Source organism: Tiliqua scincoides, chromosome 3 (genome assembly GCF_035046505.1).
Source record: "Tiliqua scincoides isolate rTilSci1 chromosome 3, rTilSci1.hap2, whole genome shotgun sequence".
Classification (NCBI taxonomy): Eukaryota; Metazoa; Chordata; class Lepidosauria; order Squamata; family Scincidae; genus Tiliqua; species Tiliqua scincoides.
Window position 1 is genome coordinate 192,520,383 of NC_089823.1, and position 27,673 is coordinate 192,548,055.

The window sequence follows — 27,673 nt, forward strand, 5'->3', positions numbered from 1 at the left end:
ACTTAACCCTCCCCCCCCAAAAAAAAACTCCCTAACAACTAAGTGTAGCCAGGACTCTGTTTGCAAAAGACGCATTTTTTAGTTATCTGTTTAATTCCCCAAATACATAAGTATTGATGGACAACTTCTGCATGGGCTATACTGGATAAACATGAAACTTATGGTTTGTTTTTTTCAAGATCTCTTTACAGATTTTCAGGTGGAGAAGGAATGATGTGATACACCTGTCAGTACGTACAAGGGAGGGTTAATCTAAGACAGCGATTTTCAACCTTTTTCATCTCACAGCACACTAAATTGTCAAGTCACACCATCCAATTTTTGAAAATTCACAAGGCACACTGCGCTGTCCATTAGGGGGTCACATCCCCCATTGGCCCTACTGATAAGTAACGCTCCCCAAACTCCTGCAGCACACTGGTTGAAAATGGCTGGTCTAAGAGAATATCAGCATTAGTAACCAGCAGGTTTAGAATATGCCAGCCTAATTCCCTGGACATTCTGTTCCCCTTCTCTTTTTGGAGAAGCTTTTAAAAGACCAACTGTAAGCTGGTATTGGGAAAGACCAACTCAGAGTTGTTCTTTTATCATTATTATTTTTTGATTTTTCACATTTTTATACCGCCCTTCCTCCAAAGAGCTCAGGGCAGTGTACACAGCTGCTCCCCTCCTGTTGTCCTCACAACAACCCTGTGAGGTAGGTGAGGCTGAGAGAAAGTGACTGGCCCAAGGTCATGTCAGGTGCTTTTCTTTTATTTATTCTAAGTGTTAAATTGTGTGGTTATTTTGGAATTTTTAAAATCTGTATAGTTTGTGTGCCTAACTTAGGGCCCAATCCAGACCAGCAAGCGCTGGCTGTCCACTGATGCTGAGCTTTGCAAATGTGGCATAAAGCACATCAGAGATGCTCAGCGCCGGCACTGATTCAGCGCCAGCTTGCACTGAGCCACTACCATCCGGACACCCATCGCATGCCTTGCTCCAGACAGCCGAGAGATGAGCAGGGTGGGTGGGAGGTGTTCCAGGGTGGGCGGAGGGAGCAGGGCGGGAGGGGGTGGAACTACCAGAACTCTGCTTCACTGGATCCAGAACCCTGTGCCCGGCCTCCCAGCCTTACCTGGGGGAAGGGGACCAATGTTTTCCTCCCCCAGGGAGCTGCCAGCAATTGTCCAGCAAGTATTGGATTCAGCAGCAGCCATTTTGGCACTGCTGCTCGTCTTCGTGATGGGCAGCTCACAATTGGGCTGCCCACCAACCACGATCATTTGTCTGACCAATGCCTTTTTAAATTAACTAGGAGTAGAACGATTGCTCGAGGATAGAGATCTCATCTCTAGGATAGAGATGATTACATCAATTTATCCATCTGAAATGATTAGCTGGTGGGTTCCATGTTGCACAGTCAGAGCTCTAATGAGAAAACTGTTCCTGCACACTGTGTATTGCAGATCAAGCTAGAATATTGTAATGATTTTTTAAATGGGATGTTTGAAATCAGTTTTTTAGCTTTTCTGATCCTCTTTGTTGGAAGGAGTCACACTGAGGCAAACACTGAGGCATAAAACAAGTCATCCAGCTGATGGGCAGTCCAATCCTATCCCTGGTGCCACCGCCAGGTGCAGCGGTGCCAAAATGGCTACCACAGCAGCACTGCCAAGGCTTCGTTGCCTTCCCCTGGGAAACACCCAGGCCCCGCAATGGGGCTTCTCGGGTCTGCACCGGCTATTTTGCCAGCACAGACCTGAGAACCTCTGTGTTGGGTTTTCCAGCCCAACATAGAGGATAGGATATAGCAGATCAGGGTTCCACCTGTCCCCTCCCCTCCCCCTCCCCCCTGCTCCAGAATGCCTCCCCCCTGTCCTGGAAGACCTTACCGCCACCTGGAGCTCTTCACTTGCTCTGGAATGACTCCCCCCTGTCCTGGAGGACCTTACTGCCACCTGGAGCTCCTTGCTTGGTCCAGGCGGCATCCATCCAGTGCTGGGCTCAGTGCCAACTGGTGCTGGGCTGGCACTGGCACTCCTTATACTCTGAGCACCGTAAATGTGCCTTATGGCACGTTTATGAACCCGCCGCTGGAGCTCAGCACTGGCACGCAGAGCCCTTAGGATTGGGCTCTTATGCTGTATATGGCTCAGTGTTGTATCTGTGCAGAATAGTTTGGCAAGATGATGGAGAAATCTTACTATTGGGATCTCCATGCATGTATTAATGCAAAGAATACAAGGAAATAGGTCACTCAGCTCAGACCTTGCTTTCCTTGCACGCATCAGCTGGCATTAGAGTTGCTTCTGCTACTGCTGTTTGATCAGGAAGACAGAAGTGAACCTCTCCATATTTATGACTGGCGTCTGTGAAGCACCTACCAAAATAGGTTTCTTCTTCCAAGGTCGATTCTGATCTCGCTTTCCATAAAATTCTTGGCCCCTGGAATACAGATTATGATGATGCCGTTGCTTTTGGGGAGGGGGCAGAATGGGCTTGGTCCCCTTAACTGTTGTGTTAACTGCATTTGAAAGGCGAAAAGGAGAGCCTGATTTGGCTAACACTAGGGGGAGTCAGGGGGTGGGGCTGGTGGACTGCATTAAAGTTCTCCCTACCCTTTGCTCCATATGAGATTATGCCCTTTGGATCTCCAGCCCTTTGAATGCTTAAGACTTCGACCCTTGAAAAAATGTTCCCTTCATTAAAGGTGCTTTCAAGCTTTGTGTCATCTCAGAACTAGGATTACATTTGCTTTTTTATTCAGTGAAGAAGAAGAAGGTTGTTAAGTCTTGGAAAGATACGTCCATTTCATTTTCCTTCTTTCTTTAACAAATACTAATGAAGATATGATGGCTTGTTTCAGGAGAAATGGTGGTAATACTGATACTGAACGCCTGCAAGGCCTTTTGGTATCTGATGCATTAAGAGCAGAATTTTGTCTTACAGTTTTACTGCTAAACTTTCACACATGAATATACTCCATTAGTTTGATTCTGAGAAGAGAGCTCTCTATACATTCATTGTGTGAGTTAATGAAAATTTGCATTGGGAGGTATGAATACTGGCATTGTATGTGCTGGTCTGTAGCGCTTTCTATCATGCTTAATAGATTCTACATATGAACATTTATGTGTTCTCCACAGAACAAAAAATCAATTCAGAATGCACCGAGATGAAATGCAGCAGGGCTGTTACTCAGTGCCAGAGCACTGAGCACACTTTGCACGAAGAAGGTACCAGGTTCAGTCCCCAGCAACTTCAGGAAGGGCTGGGAAAGACCCCCGTCTGGAGCTCTGGGCAGCTGCTGCTGGCACTGCTAGAGCAGTGGTGGGTAACCTGTGGGTTATATGCAGGCCAACAGGGTTCTCTGCGCGGCTCACAAGGCAATTTGTTTACTGTTGGCCACATGCAGGATTGCCAGATTCCTCCATGGAATTGGTGGGGTCATGGATAGTGCACATGCCCAGTTTTAATATTGTGACCCGTTGACATTTGGAATTGTTCAGTGAATGGAGTAGCGAAATGGGCAAAGGAATCTCAAACAGTGAAGAACTATGGCTGTGACTCTAGAGCAGCAGTGCCACAGAAATCAGTACAGTATACTAATTAGGCCCCACAAGCGGTATTCCAAAACCAGGATAAAAGCCAGTATGAAGGGCACAGGATCCCAGAGGAAATGGGAACAGATTGTGGAGTCCTCCAAACCAATATAAGACTCATATATGTTTGGAGTGCAAAGTGCAGCCAAGTGGACATGTTTGTATTACTGCCTTGCCTTGAATCTGCGTAGTGTCTTAGCTGCGGTAAGAGCTGCCTGCAGGCAGGAAACCTTAATGAAAAATGTATCTTTGTTCCTTTCAGGCCGGTAATGATTAACATAGGTATGTTTGGACAAGAAAGTGAAACTCTGTATATGTTGTTTAACTTATGCATAAAGTTTCTGTTATGTTTCTTCGTGCTCCCAGTGGGAAGGAATTTGAGATTCATGAATGGAATCCTACAAGCCCACATTCACTATGGCAGTGGTTCCCAAACTGTGAGCTGTGGCTCCCTGGGGAGCCATGCCAGCCAGCAAGGGGAGCTGCGTAATCCTTGCAAAAAAAACCCGTCACCCTATACAATGTATAGGATTGTAGACCTAATGGGGAACCGTGGCCAATGGCCCAGTAGGTCAATGGAGCTGCTGGTTGAAAAGGTTTGGGAAACACTGCACTACAGCGTGTTCTGAAAAGTGCCAGAGCTAGGTATCAGACTTATTGGTTCAGATAATCATCTTAGATTAAAAGAGCTGTCAAAAGTCTTTTGCAAACGGTTAGGTCATTCTTACATTATTCACATTTGAAAAAAAACCTCTGGAAATCAACCATCAGTCCAGGCAATTGTTACTTTGCCAGCTCATTTGTATTTGATTTCGGATTTCTGTTACTTCCATGTACAGAAGAGAGTGACATGCCCTTTACTAAACTGCTTAAAGCTCTAAGTTCAAAATTTGATTTTTCAGAAGCTGCAGGAGGGCCATGTTGGAGCTCTAGCTGAGGGGAGGCAGAGGTGACTTGCAAATTTCATCCCTTTTCCTCCTTCTGTGAGCACTGCCATGTTCTACCTTCCCATAAAAGGAAACAAACTATAGAAATGTCTAAGATGGCCAGGGGGGCTCGTCAGCAACACCTGCATTTTTCTCTGTGCATTGTGGGAGATTGTCTGCCCCCTTTCTCAGGGGCAGTGGAGACATAACTTTGACATGGTCCTGGCAATGGTGTTCAAAGTTCATGGTGGAAGGCTGAAAGACTAGGAGACTTATGAGATGTGTGCTGGCAAGGAAAGTGATGCATAATTCTGCATTTATTTTTTGTATGGCAATTTCACAGCTGACACTCGCAAGGCTTCTTCAAATATGTTAGAAGCAGGAAACCTGCTAGAGAAGCAGTTGGCCCTCTGGATGGTGAGGGAGGGAAAGGGGAAATAAAAGGAGACTTAGAGATGGCAGAGAAATTAAAAGAGTTATTTGCATCTGTCTTCACAGCAGAAGACCCCGGGTAGATACCGCTGCCCGAATGGCCCCTCCTGACCGAGGAATTAAGTCAGATAGAGGTTAAAAGAGAAGATGTTTCAGACCTCATTGGTAAATTAAAGATCAATAAGTCACCAGGCCCTGATGGCATCCACCCAAGAGTTATTAAGGAATTGAAGAATGAAGTTGCTGATCTCTTGACTAAAATATGCAACTTGTCCCTCAAAACGGCCACAGTGCCAGAGGATTGGAGGATAGCAAATGTCATGCTGATCTTTAAAAACGGAAGGAGGGGGGACCTGGGAAACTATAGGCCAGTCAGCCTAACATCTATACCGGGTAAGATGGTGGAATGCCTCATCAAAGATAGAATCTCAAAACACATAGACGAACAGGCCTTGCTGAGGGAGAATCAGCATGGCTTCTGTAAGGGTAAGTCTTGCCTCACAAACCTTTTAGAATTCTTTGAAAAGGTCAACAGGCATGTGGATGCGGGAGAACCCATGGACATTATATATCTAGACTTTCAGAAGGCGTTCCACACGGTCCCTCACCAAAGGCTACTGAAAAAACTCCCCAGTCAGGGAATTAGAGGGCAGGTCCTCTCCTGGATTGAGACCTGGTTGAAGTCCAGGAAACAGAGAGTGGGTGTCAATGGGCAATTTTCACAATGGAGAGAGATGAAAAGCAGTGTGCCCCAAGGATCTGTCCTGGGACCGGTGCTTTTCAACCTCTTCATAAATGACTTGGAGACAGGGGTGAGCAGTGAGGTGGCTAAGTTTGTAGACGACACCAAACTTTTCCGAGTGGTGAAGACCAGACGTGATTGTGAGGAGCTCCAGAAGGATCTCTCCAATGGCAGAATGGGCAGCAAAATGGCAGGTGTGCTTCAATGTCAGTAAGTGTAAGGTCATACACATTGGGGCAAAAAAAATCAAAACTTTAGATATAGGCTGATGGGTTCTGAGCTGTCTGTGACAGATCAGGAGAGAGATCTTGGGGTGGTGGTGGACAGGTCGATGAAAGTGTCAACCCAATGTGCGGCGGCAGTGAAGAAGGCCAATTCTATGCTTGGGATCATTAGGAAAGGTATTGAGAACAAAATGGCTAATATTATAATGCCGTTGTACAAATCTATGGTAAGGCCACACCTGGAGTATTGTGTCCAGTTCTGGTCACCGCATCTCAAAAAGGATATAGTGGAAACGGAAAAGGTGCAAAAGAGGGCAACTAAGATGATTGCTGGGCTGGGGCACCTTCCTTATGACGAAAGGCTATGGCATTTGGGCCTCTTCAGTCTAGAAAAGAGGCGCCTGAGGGGGGACATGATTGAGACATACAAAATTATGCATGGGAAGGAGAAGGATAGAGAGATGCTCTTTACACTCTCACATAAAACCAGAACCAGGGGACATCCACTAAAATTGAGTGTTGGGAGAGTTAGGACAGACAAAAGAAAATATTTCTTTACTCAGCATGTGGTTGGTCTGTGGAACTCCTTGCCACAGGATGTGGTGATGGCATCTGGCCTGGATGCCTTTCAAAGGGGATTGGACAAGTTTCTTGAGGAAAAATCCATTACGGGTTACAAGCCATGATGTGTATGTGCAACCTTCTGATTTTAGAAATGGGCTATGTCAGATGCAAGGGAGGGCACCAGGATGCAGTCTCTTATCAGTTGTGCTCCCCGGGGCTTTTGGTGGGGCTGCTGTGAGATACAGGAAGCTGGACTAGATGGGCCTATGGCCTGATCCAGTGGGGCTGTTCTTATGTGTTTAGAAACTGTTGTTAAATGAATCAGCATGCCTAAGCATGCTGACTCATTTAACGATATCTTACACTTTTATAAGTTAAGATATCGTTAATATATCGTATATATCGTTAAGATATCGTTTATAACACCTTTGCACTAGGCACTCTGTACTTGGCTCCCTAACCAGGACTGATGTCAGTAGGAGTCTCTGTCATGTGGCAACAGTGATTGAGCAGAACAGATGCATCCCTCCTATTCTTCTAGCTAATGATAATGATGAATATTATGTACAACTTTTAAACAAAAAGTAGTTTGCAGAACAGTTTACATAGCTAAAGAAATAAATAGTTCTCTGTCCCCAAAGGGCTTAGACTAGATTCTAAAAAAAGATGCAGAGACATGAGCATCAGCCAGTAGAAAAGATACCGGGCTGTGGTGAAAAGGGACAGTTGCTCTCCCCCTGCTAAATATAAGAGGACACCACTTTAAAAAGGTGGTCTTTTGCCCAATTAGCAGGGGTCACCTATATGAGGGGGTGAATTCTCTGGGTTTCTTTTTTTTTCAGCCTAACAGAAAACGCTTTCCAAAAGTCTTTCAAATCCTGTGCTGGGGATATTCATATTTGAGAATGTATATGACCACCTTTGTGGAAAAACACTTGCTTGTAAATGCAATTTCATATGCACAAGGTAGCTACGTTAAGCTGATTTGCCAGGAGAACTGCAGGCCAGAAGTTAGTTTCACAGCCTATGATTTGGAATAGGAGATACCCATGAATAAAGAAAGTTGAACTAGCTTCCTACTTTTTCCCTGCACTTTGCACATGTAAAAGTATACCTTGGGAATAAGCTTTCCCTGCTATCAGTTGCTTTCTTTGTTTAGCCTCATTGCCTAACTACTGTTCACACAACACATGTATGTAGGAACTGTTGTGCATATCCTTGACCACTACACTTTCATCTGGAGGTCTGAGCAGAGACTATGTGAGTACAAGGTAAATGGGCATTGGAGAGCTCTGAAAAAGGCAGCATGCAATAATTTACTGTGCAGAGCCTGTGCTTCCGTTGTTGTATATGCTCTGTTTAAACCTTCAGATTAAGCACTGAGGTTGGAAGGAGTGTGGTTGCTCAACTGGTGAAACCTCCAACCTCCACATATTCACTGGGATCTCTGAAAGGAGTTGTCCATGTCTAGGTTCCATTTTGATCTCCAAGTGAACACATGCAAATAGTAAAGTGGAACCAGCACACATGGCTCCACTTCCCCTCCATGTGTTCAGTCAGTATACATTTGTTTTGTGAACAGAGCTCTTGCCTATCCCATACTTAGCCTAGGCTGGGGGGGAAGCTGCTACCAATTCAACAGCTAGCATACTGAAAAATGCACTGGAATCATTTCTAATTACCCTCAGGAATACAGTCATTTAAAGATCAAAGATTAATCTCTAGCAAATGTACTAAATAGTTAACCTGCCTGATTCCTCACTGTTGCTGGGCTTTTTTGGAAATGTTCATTCATTAATTCCTCTGGGGAAAGCAGTGAACAGCATTTTAAAATGTTCAAGGAGATTTTTTCAGGGATGAGGCTAGTTTCCATTACCACATCTTGTGAAATTCAGTTGGATATGAAGCACAATCTGCAAGTGTGACTCTTTATTATATATTTTAAATATTTTAATTGTAAGCTCTTTGGGGGCAGGACTGTGTATTATTTCTTGGTAAAGTACCCTGTACACTGATGATGTACTAATAACACAAATAAAGTATTTATGTCATGCCTTTACTCACAGCTCAAGGCAGTTCAAATATAAAAGCTACCATAACATGCCCCCCTCCCCAGCCTTCACCCTGTTCTGGCAGGTTGTCTAGGTGGCAAATTCTAGCCTGAAGCTGAAGCTGGTGACTCCACTGGCTCCTTATGCTGCATCTTTCACTTGCTCAGTCAGGTGCTAACTGCACATTATCTGCTAATATGTGTCAGAAAGCTTTACAGCCCAATTCTAGGTGCATCTACTTAAAAGTAAAACCCACTAAATTCAATGGGTCCTACTCTCCAGTACATATGTAGGATTTTAGCCCAAGTGCTGTTTTTCAAAAATGAAAGCCGCTTTAGTAAGCGAGAACTCAGGGCAGAGAGGCAGGAGCTGTGCTTTACCTCACTACCAGCCTGCCTTTTTCTGTTCAAATCTTCCCTGCAGGGTTGAAAGCATACGCTTGCCCTCTTTAAGAGGGAGCTGTGACCCCCCATGACCCAGAAGCAATTTACATCAATCCTATTACAAGCAAGCTGTATCAGGCCTGTCCTGCACTTCTTATATTGTGTGATTGAAGAACTGGGCTATATCCAAGGTAATTCATCCATGTGAAATGCTTAGAACATTCAAAACTACTGTACAAATGTGGACAGCATAGAACTTTGTCCATTTGTTTTTAGGTTTGCATTGTTTCCTTATGATCCTCTGTACAATCAAACAAAATTCAGTGTAAAAAAGTAGCCCTGATACACTGTTGGAAAGACACGTCTCTTAAGTACATTTCTTTCCCCTGGAATTTGGAACAGGGGAACATGTTCCCCTGAAACATGGAATTTGTTCATGTAATTCCCTCCCACCTTGTGATCATTTTTTGATTTCTTTCTTGCCTCTTACAAATTCCTGCAATCTCCCTTTGTGTGACGTACACACACTCCCACAGTTTACACCTCAGGGGCCCCACTGAGACACACCTGAAAGGCCTGTTTGTTGTTCTGCCTCCATTTCTCCCCTCTGTATGGAAACTAAAGTGAGTATTGTTTGCTATGACCGCACTACCAATAAACACAATCCAGACAAAAAGAAAGTGTGCTGCACTTAAATCCCCTTGAAAGCACTTCAAATAGCATGTACGAGCTCGTACATTGTGCCGAGCTTATACGGGTTTGCGCATGGTGAGTTTTTCCAGTTTTGGCTTTTTGTTGAAGCTGCCACAGATTCAGCTGCCTATAGCATAGTAACTACACTCCTGTTCAGGCATAGCCAGGTGGTATTTCAAAGGGCCCCCACTTGGCTCACCAGTTTTCACATTGGGATCTCAGCCACAAGGCTTGCTACCAATTTGCCACGCATTCCAAAACCAGATATATGATCCAAAGATTACTTCACGTAAATAGTCTCTGAATGTTTTTCAGTGATGAGGAGAAACATTCTACAGGGTGATCCAAAAGTCCCATTGCCTCCCCCCTCCCACCCAGGATTACAGAAATAATTACTAATCATTGCTAACGTTTGTGTTGTAGAAGAGTGGCTGTTTTAGGTCTGGATCATACCTAGTGATGTCCTCACCATCTTGTCAAGTTTTTGAGCATGTATTCATTTTTCACAGAAGGGGATGAACTCTGTTTTCGCACAGATTTCACCTCCTGTGAAAAAGAGGTGGCAAGTCACTGTGTTTGTGAACTTTACCACCTCAAAAAGTGTGAAGCAGGGCTACGTTTAATCAGGAAGACGGACCTTGAGGCCTTGTGCATGGTTACTAGCAGAGATGGACAAATCCAGCGTGGCTTGACTTGAGTCAAGTCTAGAGTCACCGCCCCCTGTGATTCGACTTGAAAATGAGTCATAACGAGGGTACTTTCTGAGTCACTGAGTCACCCTTTCGCAGTTCTAAAGGGCTCAGGTTGAGTTGCTCTGGCGTAGAAAAAAATGGGGCTGCTGCTGGAGTGTGTGTGTGTGTTGGAGTTCTCATTAAGTACTCCCCTGCTGTCCCCGCCCATCTGTAAACAAGACAGGAGGGGGTAGAAGAGACTGTGAGAGAGCAGGGACACAAGTGGCAAGAGAGGAAGGTCACATGCAGTAGCTGCAAGGCTTACCAGGACAACCCAATCCTTGGCAACTCTACTCGGAAGTAGTCCCACAGTAGCTGGTCATTCAATGAGCCTGCTGGAGCCATGCCATGAATTTCTCTGGGATGGCTAGGAACTGCCTCCTCCTGCCTTCTCCCCTTATTCGTCTAGGAAAAAAAACTCCTCCTCCCCGGGCTTCTACAGCCAATTGTAAGACAAGAATGCCCTTGGCTCCGCCTTCTGCCCTCTCTCAGCCAAAGAAAATATCAGAACACCCACCTTTTGTCCAATGATCATCAGTTCCTTCCTTCCTATCCGAGATGGGCAAGAGAGCCCAGTCCCGCCTCCCCTCTCCTTCTCTGATGCAAAAAGAAACATTAACCCTTCCTTTCCTCCTGGCTGGAACAACCCTGCTGTTCACCCTGTGAGAATGATGGCCCCATGAGGTTTTTCACACTGTGAAAACAGTAAGCAAGCACATCCAGGCACGGGCAGACTCAAGTCTACATGCGTGGGGACAAGTGCCGATTCAGTGGGATGTTGACTCGAGTGTTTTTCTGAGTCTTCCACGAGCGCAACTCATAAGTAAGCAAAATACGTGCATTTTTGAGACTTGAGTCTGAGTCACTTGACTCAAGTTCCCATCCCTAGTTACTAGTAAGTACAGTAATTCCCACTGAGTTCAGTCAATTTTACTTCCCTTCTGATTGCAGCTTTAGGGACTGGTTGATTTATCATGACAGATTTTTCTGGTTAACTCCCTACTTCAGGGGTGGGCAAACCCTGACCCGGGGGCCATTTGCAGCCCTCAGGATCACCTAATCTGGCCTGCAGGGAGCCTCCAGTCTCCAGTGAGCCTCTAACCTGTTGGAGCCCCGCTGGCCCACAACTGCCAGTCACGACCACTAGATGTGAGCTGTGGGCTGAGTTGGAGCAAGCCCTTTTATAGTCTCCAGGTGTTTTCTGCTTTCCCTGGGCATTATTTTAACACACACACACACACACACACACACACACACACACACACACACCCCTTGCCTCTGAACAACTTATGTCTCCATGTGATTCTGGTGTGGTCTGTATGTTTTCACTGTACAGGAGGTGTAGTTCATAGGACTATACAGGAGGTGTACAGGAGTTCATAGTTCTCATGTGATTCTACATGCCTATATTACAGTTCTCATGTGTGTTATAAATAAGCTCAGTAAAATTCACTCACTCATATAAGTTCCATCTCTAATATATTCATTTATGTAAATTTATTCAAATTTGAAATGTAAATTAATTCTTTTTTTTCCTGGTCCCCAACATAGTGTCAGAAAGATCATGCGGCCCTCCTGCCAAAATGTTTGCCCACTCCTGCCCTACTAGATCAAAACTTGATATAGCTACATTGAGTTAAAGGTTAAAGATGCACATATACTAAGTGATGAGATGTAAAGGTAGGCAAAGCTTCTGTAATTTGGTAGTTGCATAGAAGAGGGAACTTCAGCAGCTACAACTTTTCTCATCCCTGCATAATAAGCTGTACCTGCCAATAGGAAGCGAGATGCTTTCTAGGACTTCATTGATTTATAAGATGTGTGCACATGATCATTGTTATGGGGAACAGGGGTAGCTTCCTTAGTGTTATGATGGCTGTAGAGTCAAAACTGTAGTGTAGTGATGGCTGTAGTGTCAAAACAGTGTCAAAACTGCTCTGGCTGTGTGGGGTACACACGCATATGCATGCATGCTTTCTGTTGGGCACTATCCAGTAAGCACCCACAATAGTCACACTAATGCCAGGCTTATTTAGAATCAGTGTTATTGAGTTCAGTGGGCCTTGCTTCTATGTCAATGTCCATTGAATTGCAGCTCAAAACATATGCATCTCATGCAGAAGTGCTTATCACTTTTCTAGGTTTTGTTTTGGATTTTCCAGGGTGAGGCTCTATGAAAATCTGAATTATTGATCTGTTGAGAAACTATGACTGGCCACAGTACATAAATGTGTACAGCAACAGCCATGTTTTTTATATTTGTAAACTTGGCTTATTCTTGATTGTGAGGATAAAAGAAAACAAAAAATGCATGTTTATTTTGTGGAACTGCCAGGACCACTCCTACACTCCTTCACAGTGCCATAAATTCCAACTGAATTCTTAGCCCTTTCAGCTTTTTTCTATGCAAGCATCTGCACTATTTATTAGTGTGATTAATTTTTTCATATCCTGATACGGCCATGTGGTACACTCCAGTGTAAGACTGGACTGGATTCATTGGCGAGAAGGCTGTTTTGCTTTATTCCCTTACTTTGATGGATAGTTTGCACAAATCTTGATAGGCTCACGCACACTAGAGAGAGGCTTCGCATAAATATGGCAGACAATCTATTACTATACTAAAACATGGGGTAATTTAGGACACAGTTCAGTTCGTTTCATTGGAGCTTGAATAAAAGGAAGACTCAATCAATTATGCACTATAGCTTTTTTCCTCCCATTTAATCATCTATGAACATATGAAGCTATATTATGCTGAGTCAGGCATTTGGTCGATCTAACTCGTGCTGCCCACAAACTCTGAGCTGGTAGCAGCTCTCCAGGGTCTCCAACCCTTCCTGGAGATGCCAGTGACTGAACCTGAGGCCTTTTGCATGCAAAACATGTGCTCCAATGCTGAGCTATGCCCCCTCTCCTGATATTAAGAAATATCAGGAATATGGTACATTGAATTTTTTTCAGCTGAATTTATTCAGTATTGTGAAGAATTTCATTATGGATAAGTTTGCATATACACCTAGATCTGTTATGTGTTTCACAAGCACATCCTTATGAATCCTCTGTATTTCAGGCAGGATTTGGGTATATGACTCTTGCAACTTTATCCTGACCATCTCAGAGCTGCTTTCCTGTGATTGGCTCCCTCATGTCCCAGATATCATTTGGGTGTAGTTAGCATCTCACTAGGAAGAAGGTGCTTTTTCTATGGGAAGACCCAGGCAGTCAGTCCCTACCCATATGGCTGGGTCATGAAATGTCAGTCCAGCTGTGAAGGTAGCACTCATAGACAAGTGGCTCACAACATGGGCTGTAGCATACAAGTAAACAAGATGTTGGGCCCAAGAGCTGTCATCCTCAAGCTAACAAAAAGTTGGTGCATGGTTCCAACATCTTGAGTCTGGAAGACCTGTGCTGCATGTGTCCTCTTCGAGGGAAAATCCGCAGTAAAGGTGGATGTGTGACATTAGGTTACACCGCTTAATACTTTCAGGCTGCAATCCTATACACATTTATGTGAGAGTAGGTCCCTATCAGTGGAGCTGACTTCTGAGTAGACAGGTATAGGATTGTGTTGTAAAATACACAAACAGCAAATACAACTGTTGTCTGTTAGGTGTCCTAGAATGATTTGTTGCCTTTGTTTTTTGCATTTTTGTACTGCCCTTCCTCCAACAAGCTCAAGATGGTGTACAATGGTTCCTTACCTCCTTTTGTCCTCTCAACAACCCTGTGAGGTAGGTTAGGCTGAGAGATAGTGACTGGCCCAGGTGGTGACTTGGTTCATTTTGTTGGCTTGTTTCAACAATTTGCTTTGTTTCATGCCTGATTTTATGGTGCTTATTTTTAGTCCTAAGGGGACATCTGATACCAAAAAGGGCTGTTATGTTTAAGGGAGTTATTATATTACCCTTTTGGAAACTTTAGGACCATAGGCTGGATAGCAAGACAGCGTAAAACAAAGAAATCCCTTGTTTAGCTTAAAGAGGAGACTGGGAGAAAGGTAACTTTCAATCAAAGATTATATTTTTAATGCAAAAACACACAAAGGTAAACATAATACACATGGAAAATGGTAAGTATATGTCTACTTGAATCCTAGTACTTGGATACAGTGTACCTAGCTTTATGGTGGTGGCATGTGCTATGTATTTGGTGTATCCGATAAGGAATCCGAAAAGGATAGGTTGTAGGGAAGGATTTTAGGGGTCCCTGGTCTGCCTAACCCCGTTTGCTAACTAAAGATGGGGGAAGAAGGGGAGAAATAGGTAGGATGGAAGGGAGAGAGTTTTAGACGCAAGATATATTTACCTGTCCCGGGGAGCAGTTGGATGGGAAAGAGTCCTAGGAAGGACCACTCCCTTGGGAGGGCAGCCAGAGAGAGAGACCATGTGGCCTCTTAAAGGGTTATGGCCTCTTAAAGGGTTAAAGGTCTCTTAAAGCTTCCTCTTAAAGGGTTATGGCTGACCTAGAATGACCCGGAAGTACCCTACAGCTGTCCTAGATGCACATGCTCAGTACACACAATGGTACACGTGGAGTATGTAAGAAAGACATGATGAACCAGAAGTCAGCTTACCAGCCAGGCTGACTTTCTGGGGGAGGGAGGCAATTTGCATAAGGTGCTTAAGAGTGATAAAGCTACAACAAAAGAACAATAGACTTCTTCCTCCGGAGGTGCATGCTTGTTTTGCATAACAGTGATTGAATCAGGAGACATTCCTTGACTGGAGGAGGGGATTTAATCACGGTGAGCTTTGCTAAACTTGTGACTTTTACCAGGGTCTTGGAAAAGTGTACTGGGGGGGAAGGGTGTCCTGTATTCTGAGGTTTGACCTGCATGAGTTTTTAGTCCATAATACATACAAAATCACAACTTGGAAGGGAAAAGGAGATTTTCACGTAACACATCTCCCTCACTCAGGCTGTGACTCACTTGCACTGTGCCTGTCCTTGGCTTGAATTGCTTTGTGTATAGTTTTAGGATTCAAATGTGGAAGTTCCATCCTCTCCTGCAATAAGATCAGGGACTCAGTTCAAACAGGATAGCAGTGTTGGTCCCAAGCCTTCCATGTTTCCACCCTCCTTTGTACCTGCTCCCAGGTATTGATCTTCTGAGCAAAAAGGTAAATTACATTTGGAAGGGAGAAAAGAGGTCTGGTGAACATGGTCTGGTGAACCTGATACAAAAAGAGACATGGCCTTTGAGGATGTAACTTTTTGAAAGGCACCTCTGTGAGGGTTAGTTCCCACATGCACACTGTGCCTCTTTTTTCTCCTGCCCAGTTACTACTGTGATTGTGGTGAGTGGATCATCTGTATAATTAGCCATAAGGTCCAACTTTGACATGCAACTTCTAAACGTGGGTGGAATGCGAGGTTGCTTTCCGTGCTTCTGATGAACTATTTAAATGATCCAGTTGTCATCTGTGTAGTGTACTTGGGGGAGAAGGCATAAGAACATAAGAATATAAGAACAGCCCCACTGGACCAGGCCATAGGCCCATCTAGTCCAGCTTCCTGTATCTCACAGTGGCCCACCAAATGCCTCAGGGAGCAAACCAGATAACAAGAGACCTCATTCTGGTGCCCTCCCTTGCATCTGGCATTCTGACATAGCCCATTTCTAAAATCAGGAGGTTGCACAAACACATCATGGCCTGTAACCCATAATGGACTTTTCCTCCAGAAACGTGTCCAATCCCCTTTTAAAGGCGTCCAGGCCAGATGCCATCACCACATCCTGTGGCAAGGAGTTCCACAGACCAACCACACGCTGAGTAAAGAAATATTTTCTTTTGTCTGTTCTAACTCTCCCAACACTCAATTTTAGTGGATGTCCCCTGGTTCTGGTGTTATGTGAGAGTGTAAAGAGCATCTCTCTATCCACTCTGTCCATCCCCTGCGTAATTTTGTATGTCTCAATCATGTCCCCCATCAGGCGCCTCTTTTCTAGGCTGAAGAGGCCCAAATGCCGTAGCCTTTCCTCATAAGGAAGGTGCCCCAGCCCCGTAATCATCTTAGTCGCTCTCTTTTGCACCTTTTCCATTTCCACTATGTCTTTTTTGAGATGCGGCGACCAGAACTGGACACAATACTCCAGGTGTGGCCTTACCATAGATTTGTACAATGGCATTATAATACTAGCTGTTTTGTTCTCAATACCTTTTCTAATGATCCGAAGAATAGAATTGGCCTTCTTCACTGCCACCGCACATTGGGTCGACACTTTCATCGACCTGTCCACCACCACCCCAAGATCTCTCACTTGATCTGTCGCAGACAGCTCAGAACCCATCAGCCTATATCTAAAGTTTTGATTTTTTGCCCCACTGTGCATGACCTTACACTTACTGACATTGAAGCGCATCTGCCATTTTGCTGCCCATTCTGCCAGTCTGGAGAGATCCTTTTGGAGCTCCTCACAATCACTTCTGGTCTTCACCACTCGGAAAAGTTTGGTGTCATCTGCAAACTTTGCCACCTCACTGCTCAACCCTGTCTCCAGGTCATTTATGAAGAGGTTGAAGAGCACCAGTCCCAGGACAGATCCTTGGGGCACACCGCTTTTCACTTCTCTCCATTGTGAAAATTGCCCATTGACACCCACTCTCTGTTTCCTGGTCTTCAACCAGTTCTCAATCCATGAGAGGACCTGTCCTCTAATTCCCTGACTGTGGTGTTTTTTCAGTAGACTTTGGTGAGGGACCGTGTGGAACACCTTCTGAAAGTCCAGATATATAATGTCCACGGGTTCTCCCGCACCCACATGCCTGTTGACCTTTTCAAAGAATTCTAAAAGGTTTGTGAGGCAAGACTTACTCTTACAGAAGCCATGCTGATTCTCCCTCAGCAAGACCTGTTCATCTATGTGTTTTGAGATTCTATCTTTGATGAGGCATTCCACCATCTTACCCAGAATAGATGTTAGGCTGACCGGCCTATAGTTTCCCGGGTCCCCTCTCTTTCCCTTTTTAAAGATGGGCGTGACATTTGCTATCCTCCAATCTTCTGGCACTGTGGCTGTTTTGAGGGACAAGTTGCATATTTTAGTCAAGAGATCAGCAACTTTATTCTTCAATTCCTTAATAACTCTTGGGTGGATGCCATCAGGGCCCACCAAGGCTTGTAGCCAGCCACATTTTTTCTGAGTACTTGTGCATATGATCTACTAAAAATTATGGCTGGAAACTCATTTTCAAAAAATGCATCTTTCACATTTTTAAGCATCTACTGTGCATTAGATTAATTTTTGAACAATGCAGATTCTTGTGTTCCATTATAGGAATCTTTTTTTGCACAGTTAAGAAAACACAGCTATTTAAAAATTTGTGTTTTCAACCATCCACAGAAAATCCAATGCAGAATTAACCACACTGGTTTGAGATGGGCTTTCCAGTGCCTTAGCCAGTAGACTTAGGGCGCAATCCTAACCCCTTATGTCAGTGCTTTCCAGCACTGACATAAGGGCAATACAGCTCTGAGATAAGGGAACAAACGTTCCCTTATTTTGAGGAGGCCCCCCGCGAGTGACACCCAACAGCAGGAAGCAGCACACACCCCATTGGCACTGCTATGCCAGTGCTGGAAAGCACTGACATAAGGGGTTAGAATCACACCCTTAAGGAGAGTATGCCAAGCTTCTCCATTGCCCCATTGCAGAAATACTGAAACCAATTTTTAGATTTCTTCTTCCCTATTCTGTCTATTGCTGTTGAATACGCATTTTTATATACAGTGCTACTGGACATACATTAATCTCATGTGGGTTTTAAAGAATCTCTAGCTCATGTCATTGTTGAAAAAATGATTAAAAATGTTCACAACCACTTCTGACTAACTCCTGTTGAAAGACCTGCATTTTCCTTGATGCCCCCCTGGTTGCTAGGACCTGCATGTATCCTAGCTACAGTGCTTAGCAAATAGCTGACTAGCTCTTTGGAAAGCCAATATCACGGCTGAGATCTCTGGGCTACAGCACACGCAGTCTTCCTGCAATAGGAGCTGAAAGTCTTCACTCAGCTAATGCAATGGAGGCAGTTACTTTGCTGAAGATGAAGTGGAAAGCTGGTGCTTTGCTGAGATAAAAAAAGATAAGGAGGATTGCTTGGAAGGGGAAGAGGATGTACTTGCATGTGCGTGCATTATGCTCGGAAGCTGATAATAATGGCTGTGCTGAATCGATCGGGTTTTGCCTCCTGACAGCTGCAGAATGCCTCCGTTGTTTGTAGCCCCCTCCCCTGGCTTGCCCCACGTTTCCGTCCAGGCACAGTGCTGCTAATCGGCTAAGACGCTGTTTTTCTAGGGCTGAGGCCATTCCCAGACATGGCGAAGGGCTCTCACCAGAGCAGGCACAAATGGAGTGCGCTTCACACATTCCTCCGGTGCAACATGAACCCGGAGACCCAGCACGTGGTGGTCTTTGTCATTCTGCTCTTTCTCATCATCATTAATGTTGTGCTCATGTTTCTCCTGGCATTTTACTGAGAAGCGGGACTGTGGTTGCCTGAGAAACTGTGGATGGGGGCTCCCAGGATTGGGCTACAAATCAGCAGGTCAGCTCGTCATTGTCTGATGCCGGTTTGCCTTGTCTTCTGTCATAGCCATGTGTGTCTGAGCATGTCTCCTGCTGTTTTGCATCAGCACACTGTGCACCCCTTGCACTCCCTGTCTCCGTCACCTGTGCCTTGCCATTCAGAGCATTGTCGCCGCATCATTGAAAAGCAAGAAGCTCTGCAGCCGGCTCGGTTAACTGAGTAGCTGCCAGCCACTCCTGGTTCATAATCACCAGTGTTGCTGGTGCACATTGACATACACCATCTTGTAGCTGAGCGGACCTCGAAGTGCTCAGCCAGCTATATCTACGCACTCCATTGGCTGATTAAGTGGCACTTATTTGATGAACTGTTGTACAAGAAAACAGCCACATGGTTGCATCTTGCTGTGAAAAGCCCTATCCATTAGAGCTGGTATTGCTCTCTAATTGAGAGCATCGGGGCTCTAAAAATATGCGCAGTGGGATGTGAGTAACGCCCAATTAGCTGTAATTGATTAATGATGGATCATTAGAGTACATGAAGAATCTATGTTTACATTCAGAGGCTGCATTATGAAATGTATGTCTTCGCTGGCTTTGATTCCATTTTGTTAATGACTCCAGAGTGCTCATGTCTAAAGGCATGTGTGAAAATGGCTTCTGGGAGCTCTGGACAAGAAAGTGCTGTTTTGTCTCTTGTGTGTTGAACCAAGAGGTAATGTCATGGAGCTGTGGCACAGCTGACTCCCAAGGAATTGAATACAGGCCCTCTGAAATGGAGAAAGGCCACACCTTTTGTCAAGCTGGTGGTAATATGTGGTTACATTACCTGCCTTGTTCCATCCAGAAGTTCAGGCACTGATGCTGTAAAAAAGGGTGGGAAACACATTCAAGCCAGTAGCATTAAAGGTGATTGATTTTGGAAGAAACACTGTATCTCAAAGAAATTCTGTAACTTGTTGTCAAGTGGAATGTTCACATGTGTAGCCTCTTGAGCTTTTGAGTTTAATCTCCGTCCATCCAGAAACTTGAGGAACTCCTTCTCAGCAGTGTAGTTGCAATGAGATTGCTTTGCGGTGCTTGTTTCTTGTGTGTTCCAGTGTTTGCTGATGAGACTGCTGTGTCTCTTTGGAGTTTCATTTTCATGTCTAAAAGCATGTAATCCAATACTGAGATCCATTTCTTTGTTAGTTGTGTATTTCATGTTCTACAGAATGCCCTGTGTCCTAACTTGTTATGTATATCGAGGTAATAACAATGGTGTTCCAGAATCTGACTTCTTTTAGCACACAAACCCATGAAAGACATACTTTTAAATTTTTTTTCCCCCATACAGATGGAAATCAGGCTTAGTCTGCATATTCAACAGAATTAAGGTGGGAGAGGGGACTGTTCTAGCAGGCTGTGAATGTATTTTTGAATAGTAAAATCTCCTTGCAGGTTGAAAATTAGTCCATCAGGTAGAAAGGCTCCAACTTAGCCCTTTGCCTGCTGTGCTAGTTTTCTGCTTGCAGAGAAGATTTCCTTGGGGTCTTTGTAGTGTTTTTTGTTTTTAAAATACATTTTCACACTCAAAATGTGATTCCCTACTGGCTGTCTGAAGTGATACAGTCCATTCTACCTCTGAGGCCTTCTATCACCTTCTTGTGCTGTGCCTGTGTAGATCCAGGCTCAGTGTTGCCTGAGAAATGCAAACCTGGCAACTAATTATGCTGCAGAGTGATGCTATGGCCTAGCTTCTATCTATGTAAATACTTGATCCCACTCAGTGGTTAACAACCAATGATATTGAGAGTGCAGGGAATTCCACAAGAGTGTTTGTTTTCCTCAGTTAGTATTAAACTGAACTCCTTTTCCCTCACCAAAAATGCCTTCTGCATTTGTCATTTGACTGAAATCTTCATTTCTTTTGTGTACTTTATTGTGGGCTACTTGGGAAAAAAATTTAATAAGAAATTCAAGCAGGTGAATGGGAAGATCAGACATGGGTTGCAGAAGTTAGAAGCATAGACCTGCGTATCCTCATTTCCATTGCATCCTCCCTTCTTTTCTGTTTAACTCCTTGCGAAATGTATAGTATTTGAAGGTCGGGATATATGTTTTAAAGACAAATACGTGTTTTGTGTGGTACCAGTCAATAAAGAGAGAAACAATGATATCATTTTAATTTTTATCTTTTCAAGCTCCAGGTATAAAATACTGAAGATTAATTCATGTCAATACTGTAATGGGACTTGTTTTTAAGCCATGAAGATGTTCTTCTCATTGTCTGGATAAAAAATATCTGGGGGGGGGTGAACTCTTTTGCCCCAATCCTGTTCTAATTGCATAGGGAAATTGTGTTTACATGGGATGGATTGTGCCAGAAGGAGTGTATGTGAAAAAAGGCTGTATGGATCCATCACAACTCCCCACACCATCTCCTGCACTATTCCTTGGGTCCCCTAACTCCCAGGATTGGCTTTTCAGGGGTGCTGCAGGCTGCAAGCCAGTGGAGAGGGTGAGGAAACCTCATTCCACAAGACAGGTGACACTTGTAGTTCTCTGAATTCCAGTCATGGTATCCAGATCATACCAAAATGGATTTTGAAGGTACTAGACTTTCAGTGTATATTATATATTTCTCAGGTGGTTACTCATTTTTTTATTTATTTATAAATTCTGGCTTCTTCTTAAAATATGCAGTAGTTATTCTTCATAATCCAACCAAGTTACAGTCAGATGCACGTCAGCTGAAGTACCCCACAGTTAGCCCTCCTTAACTAAGCAACCATTATTAGGAAGCCTATGTCCAAAGTGCAGTCTACAGATTAGACCTGCGAGAGAGATGATGAAATGGTGACAGCAGCGGATAAGCACTTATGCACTTCTGGATCTGGACTTAGAAAGTCTTGTGAGTCTGCACAGGTAATCTCTTGTATCATTAGGAATATAGTCCCTGCCCCAGTTTGTTCGCAGAAGCTTCTGCTCCCATCCTCTAACCTGCTTCTTCCAGCTGAATGAGCTCAGGTGGAAAGAAGTAGAAGACAGAGAAGGAGAAGGGGAGGGGAAGGAGAAAGGATACTATGCCTCCTTCTTGCCTGCCTAGCTATATCTGGGCAGACAAAGACAAGACAGAGAACATGCTTTGGGAAAATGATTTTTTTAAAAACCCAAAATTGAATGTCCTGTCCATCAGCAGTTAAAACAGTAAATGTTAAAATATTGATGTTTAATATTAATTATATCAATAATTAAAATTATTACTCTAAAACAGGGGTGTCCAAAGTTTTTTGCAGGAGGGGCACACTGTCTCTCTGCCACTGTGTCAGGGGCTGGGGAAAAAAAGAATTAATTTACATTTAAAATTTGAATAAATTTACATAAATTTATTACATCTGCCACAGCACCTGCAGCTTTTTTCTCCAGCACTGCTACTCTGATTTCTTGTAGCAGTGGCACAAGAACAGTGGCACCAAAGGTGGGTTGTTGCTGCCCCACATTATACTCCCAGCACTCTTAGCAAGCAAGAAGAGGAGCAGAGCGTGGGTTGAAGCGGCTAGGTGGGCATTGGGCCGGAGGAGGTAGCAGGCAGATGTGGGGTGCAAGACACTCTTCCAGCCCAATCCTAATGTGGTGCCCTTCTGGTGGAACTAGTGTCCCACCAGTGCTGGCTGCTGTAAGGCAACCACAAAGCATGCTCTGGGTGCCTGTGCTGCTGTAGCATTGGTGGAACGTTTGGAGCCTTTCTGCACATGTTGTCCCATGCTGGAGCAAATAAGTTAGAGTGGGAGGCAGTGGAGGAGGGCAGAGTGGGGGCAGGGAGAGGGCAAAACTGGGCAGGGAGAGGGAAGAAGGGGGTGGGGGCTGCAGGAGAGAGTGAATTCAGCAGCAATGGGACATGCCAGTTTTTATCTTCTGTTTCCACAGCCTCCCTGCCCCTTCTTCTCTTGGGACTAAAGAGCTGGTATAGATCCAAGGAGACCCATTGCAGGTGAAACCTCCTGCTGGATACAGTGCATGCCTTTTTGATGTGGCTGTGCTGGCAGGATGGGGAAGAATAGAACTGAACCGTTCATTATGATCAGTTTACCACCTCCTCCAGTCTGCTGCTTACAGTGGTAGCTTCAGTCTGACCACGGCTGGTTCCGTTTCCCTTCATGGCACAATAGTCATGGATATTTCAGGTTTTTCACTTGTTTGGCTGCTGTAGCACTTGGTGTATCTGGGATACAGATGAGTTTTACTGACCTTTAAAACGAATGTTAGCAATATTTGCAAGGAAAGGATGCAGCAGCTGTTGTAGAAGAACCTGGAGGGTATGCAAGATCAAGGATGACAGCTGCCACTGCTGGATGGGCTGTCTAGTGGTAAAGAGTCCCATGAGTTTGGGCAGCAGCATGATTTTGGCAGAAAGCCTCTCCAAGACACAAACACAAGCTTTTTACTGCTGCCTGCCATGGATCCAGAAGTACCCGCAAGCTACATTCAAGGCACAGAGATCCTTTATAAACAGCAGCAAACTTCTCAGGTATATTAGACACTCTAGCAAAGTTAGGAAGTTTCATAAATCCCTAAGTTTTACACTTGACTTATTCATGGGAGCAGAGTAACTTCTCATTCCTAACTAAGCAAGCATCTGCTGCTTGAGGGATCTACTTGAACCTGCACATTTTCCTGGTGCAGAAGCAAGGACTGTAGAGGTAAAGGAATAGGAGAAAATAGGGTCCTGTCACATGCTAGTGCCACCAGGATCCACTCTCTCCCTGTTTCATCTTCCACCTGCCCTCTCCCCGCTCAGACACTCCCTTATTCCTTCCCCTCCCCCATTTCTCCCACCACCTACCTCCCTTGCCAGCTTACCTGTGCTCCTGTGGGTAGCTGGTAGAGGTAGCAGGACACCAACACCACCACTGTTTGTGGTGGCAGTTCCAAAATGGCTGCCAGCGGACACACAGCATACTGCTCTGTGGCCATGTACAACAGCAGAACTCTGTTGTTATAGCTGTTAGTTTGGTTTGGGCAGTAAGATTTCATTAATCAGGTTACAGCCAAAATAATAAATAACTAATATATATTAATTACTAGAAAAATGTGTGTGAAGCACTTTTGAGTGTTATTCTTAACAAATACTTCACATTTATAAAGCTTGTAAGTGTTCAGAAGTGCCTCATTCCAGTAATTCTTAAAACAATCCTATAAAATAGGTCAGTGTCATGATTATCCCTACATTGCAAATTGAGAGCTGAGGTGGAGAGATTGTAGTTTGCCTAAGGCTTACCTAATGAGGTCATGGCTCAGGTGATATTTGAACCAGGGAATTTGTAACAGATCACTCTGAGCAATGACAGGCCATCAGTTCTTGCAAGAAAACTTATCTGAGGTTCAAGTGACATATTAATAATGTGTCTGGCTCTGGCATGCTTGATTTTTCTTCTGTCAATTGTAGGGGGGGTGGAATTAAGATTGGGAGGGCAAAGAGTTAAATCCCCCCCCCATGCTGCAGTCCTGACCCTGACTTCTCTCCCTGACAGCTGCTATTTACAGAAGGAAAATCAAACTCACTAAGGCCAAATGTGTTATCGAACCTTGTAGTTTGGCCCTGACTTGTAACGGAGCAGAGGAAACTGCAAGAAGGTTTGATCCTGTATTCTTCTGTGCCGTGGGTGTCCGTATTTTGACTAACCTTGCCACTTTGTTGGAGCTCCCCAAGGCTTCTCCTCAGGGTTGAATGTTCTTTTGAGATTTGGGGAAAGTAGACTAGTTCATAGTTCCTGTGAACAAAATAACCACACTCTTAACTATGGCTTGCCTTTCCTTAGCTACACACCACCTGTAGGATTCCTTGCCTTAAAAGCTTTGTCTCCTTCAAAAGGATTAATTTATATCCACTTAGTGGCTGTGACTCATTCAAAATGCTCTCAGTGTTATGCCTAAAAAGAAAGGGGGGAAAAGCCCCATCACCACCACCAATAAGAGGAGAATGAAAAGCCCCAGGACTCTTGGCAGTGTAGGCTGTGGAGGCGGTGGCAGTGAAAAAAAAGGTTGGGAAGAAAAAGGAAGTTGGTTTTGTCTTTGAGTACATAATACAAGCATTGCTGCTAATTACATCTAATTTTCACTTTAGGAAAAGAAACAGCAGGGAGACTTCAACTCATTTTTCTTTCCTGCAAAAACTAGGGGCCTGTTGCCTTGCCTTAGACAGGCTCACACAATGCAACTTTCACAAACATGATTCTTTTAAAAAAACATCTTGAAAGAGAAATACATTCCTGGAAGAGATTACTCTGAGCCTCCGTGCTCAGAGGCACTGTGCCCCAGCAAGGGAGGATTGCGGCACAATCCTATGCCGTAAAGCACGTTGCAACAGTGCAGAAGTTAGTGGCACCAGTGGAAAGGCCTGCGTCATCCCACTGGTGCCAAAGCCAGATGGAGCTGTGCATAGGAGCAGGTAAGGGCTGCTCTGAGCAGCCCGGGTGGGAGAAGGGTAGGGATGGGTGTAATGGGACAGGGGAGGGCAACAACACGGGCAGGAGTGGACAGATTAAGCCCCTGGAGGGGGTGCGATTGGCAGCAGTGGTGCATGCTGTATCCTATCCCTCTTCCTGGGCCAGATACTCCAACACAAGGCAACACAGACTTGTGCTATTTAGCAGGCGCAGGTCTGAGTTACCCAACAGCAGCAGATGGGGCTTACCCCAAGGCAAGGGGACAAATGTCCCCTTATCTTAAGGATAAGGTTGCAGCATTGCAACTTTCCCCATAGGCTGCAGTGTGACCCATGCTGGGGCTGCTGCATCATCATGGGTAGGTTGGATAGGCCTCTAGTAGCCTAGGAGAGGGGCTGTTTCCCCAGTTGCTGTAGCCTCAAGTATGAATGTTGGCAACCTTCAGTCTCGGAAGACTATGGTATTGCGCTCTCAAGTATGGAGGGGATGATAACCTCACCCTGCAGTTAACTGTGAATATAAGCAACTATGTTACTATGATGAGGTTTGTATTTGTTTTCATGCTATGGCAATGTTTCTCAACATTTGTCCTCCACTGTACCACTTCACATGGTCCACCTATTCGAAGTACCACCAGAAGTAACTGGTAATGACATCATCACCAGTTGCTTCTGAGTTGGGAGACCAGATATGATGTGACAAATACCAGTAAGAGGCTCAGAGTGGATGGGAGGACTTTTTCAAGTATGGAGAAGGATGCTTTGGAGCACTGCCCACCGAGCCAAGCCTCCTACCTCTGCTGTGTCACGTTCTTGGTCCTGCTGCCAGGTGATGGGTCCAGGGGTCCCATGAGTACCATCAGGCACCACTTCAAGTATCACTGGTGGTGCCTGTACCACTGGTTGAGAAACACTGTGCTAAGGCCATCACCTTGGAAATCTATGTGAATATTTATTTAAATGCAAGAAACCTACATGTGGGTTGTAACCAACCCACCCCTGTAAGAAACCAACCCCTGGGGGCTGGGGATAAGAATAGGCCCTCAGTTTGGCTGTATTTGTCATAATAGGCGACGGAGCAGCCACTGGGTAGATGGGACTCATTAGCCTGGGAAGGCAGCTCATCTGAGAGAAGGAGAACTCTGATCCCAAACCTCCACTGCCTTGTGGCTACATCCAGTTATGGAAAAGGCTTCAGGAGTCAACCTAGAGGCAAAATCCGGAGCCGGAATCCCTGAGGCAGTTCATGGCTGAACACAGTCAAGTTCTGGCAACTCCTGCCGCTGGAACCAACCGTATTGGCTTCTGCCTTTCCATTGGACCATTTAAGCGATGTGGAGAGGGGGGATTTGCTGCATGGTAAACAGTCTATCCTCCATATCTACTTTACCCAGGTTTCGTGCACTGGAGAGGACACTCTGTTCCAGAACCACCATTCAGAGTGCGATACGATAGTCTTCCGAGACTGAAGGATGCCAACAACATGTGGATTAGAAGTCTGTTACTGAACATCACCTGAAAATCAGTGGGTACAAATCCACACTTTAAAAGGAGGAACACCAGAAGGGGAGGATGGAGTAATTCCTTTCCTTGTAGGACAGACATGAGTCCTGTTCAGGTGTTAATAGAGTGGGTACAATAAACACACAGAAGGGGGTTCAGGATTGTTCTCTCTGACAGTACCCTGACCTTCATACATAGATTGCTTTGTTGCATATAGAGCTTGCATGTATCCCAGTTGTACACATGTTCACTTGGCGCACAATGGAGAGGTCATTGCCTGAAGGTTGAAAGCAGGGGAGCAATCAGTATCTCCCTGATACTGATTGGGAGGAAAAAGATTGTATTGCTGCCCCTTCCAGTGTGATTAAAATGGCCCCAGGACCCCTCTGTTTAGGTGATTCCCTAGTCTCCTTCTGCAATGTGTCAAATAATGCTAAGGCAGTTGTTTGCTTATTTTAGTCCATGCTTCCAAGTTAAGCACTGTCCTATAAAATGGGGTTCTGATCATTATCTGCTGTCTTCCTGATTTATTTCCCTGTCCCCAGGCACTGGGCTTGGATGCATGGGAAGCTTGTTTTGAAATGCATAAATGATGCTATCAGCTATTCTTTGAATATTCTGTTATTTTGAGTAAAAGCATTCATGACATGGCTGAGATAACACACAAAATGCGAAGTATACATATTTGTGCTGCAGCCATGAGCATGGTAAGCCTTGAATAAATGACAAATAATGGAATTAATTGCTGTTATCTTTTAAAGTTCTTTGGCCTGCTCTTCTGAACCATAAGTTCTTAAGATGTTCCCTGCATTCTCAAATGCTCAGCATTTTCTGCACGCACAAAGTCTTCAAAACAACTGTAGCAACTCAATTTGGA

At 44.6% G+C, this 27,673-nt stretch overlaps 1 protein-coding gene across 4 annotated transcripts in view; it reads left to right on the forward strand.

The window, feature by feature from the left end:
- The window catches only part of ARHGEF4 (Rho guanine nucleotide exchange factor 4), a 207,665-nt gene that overhangs the window by 145,235 nt on the left and 34,757 nt on the right, over positions 1 to 27,673 (forward strand). The window lies entirely within an intron of this gene.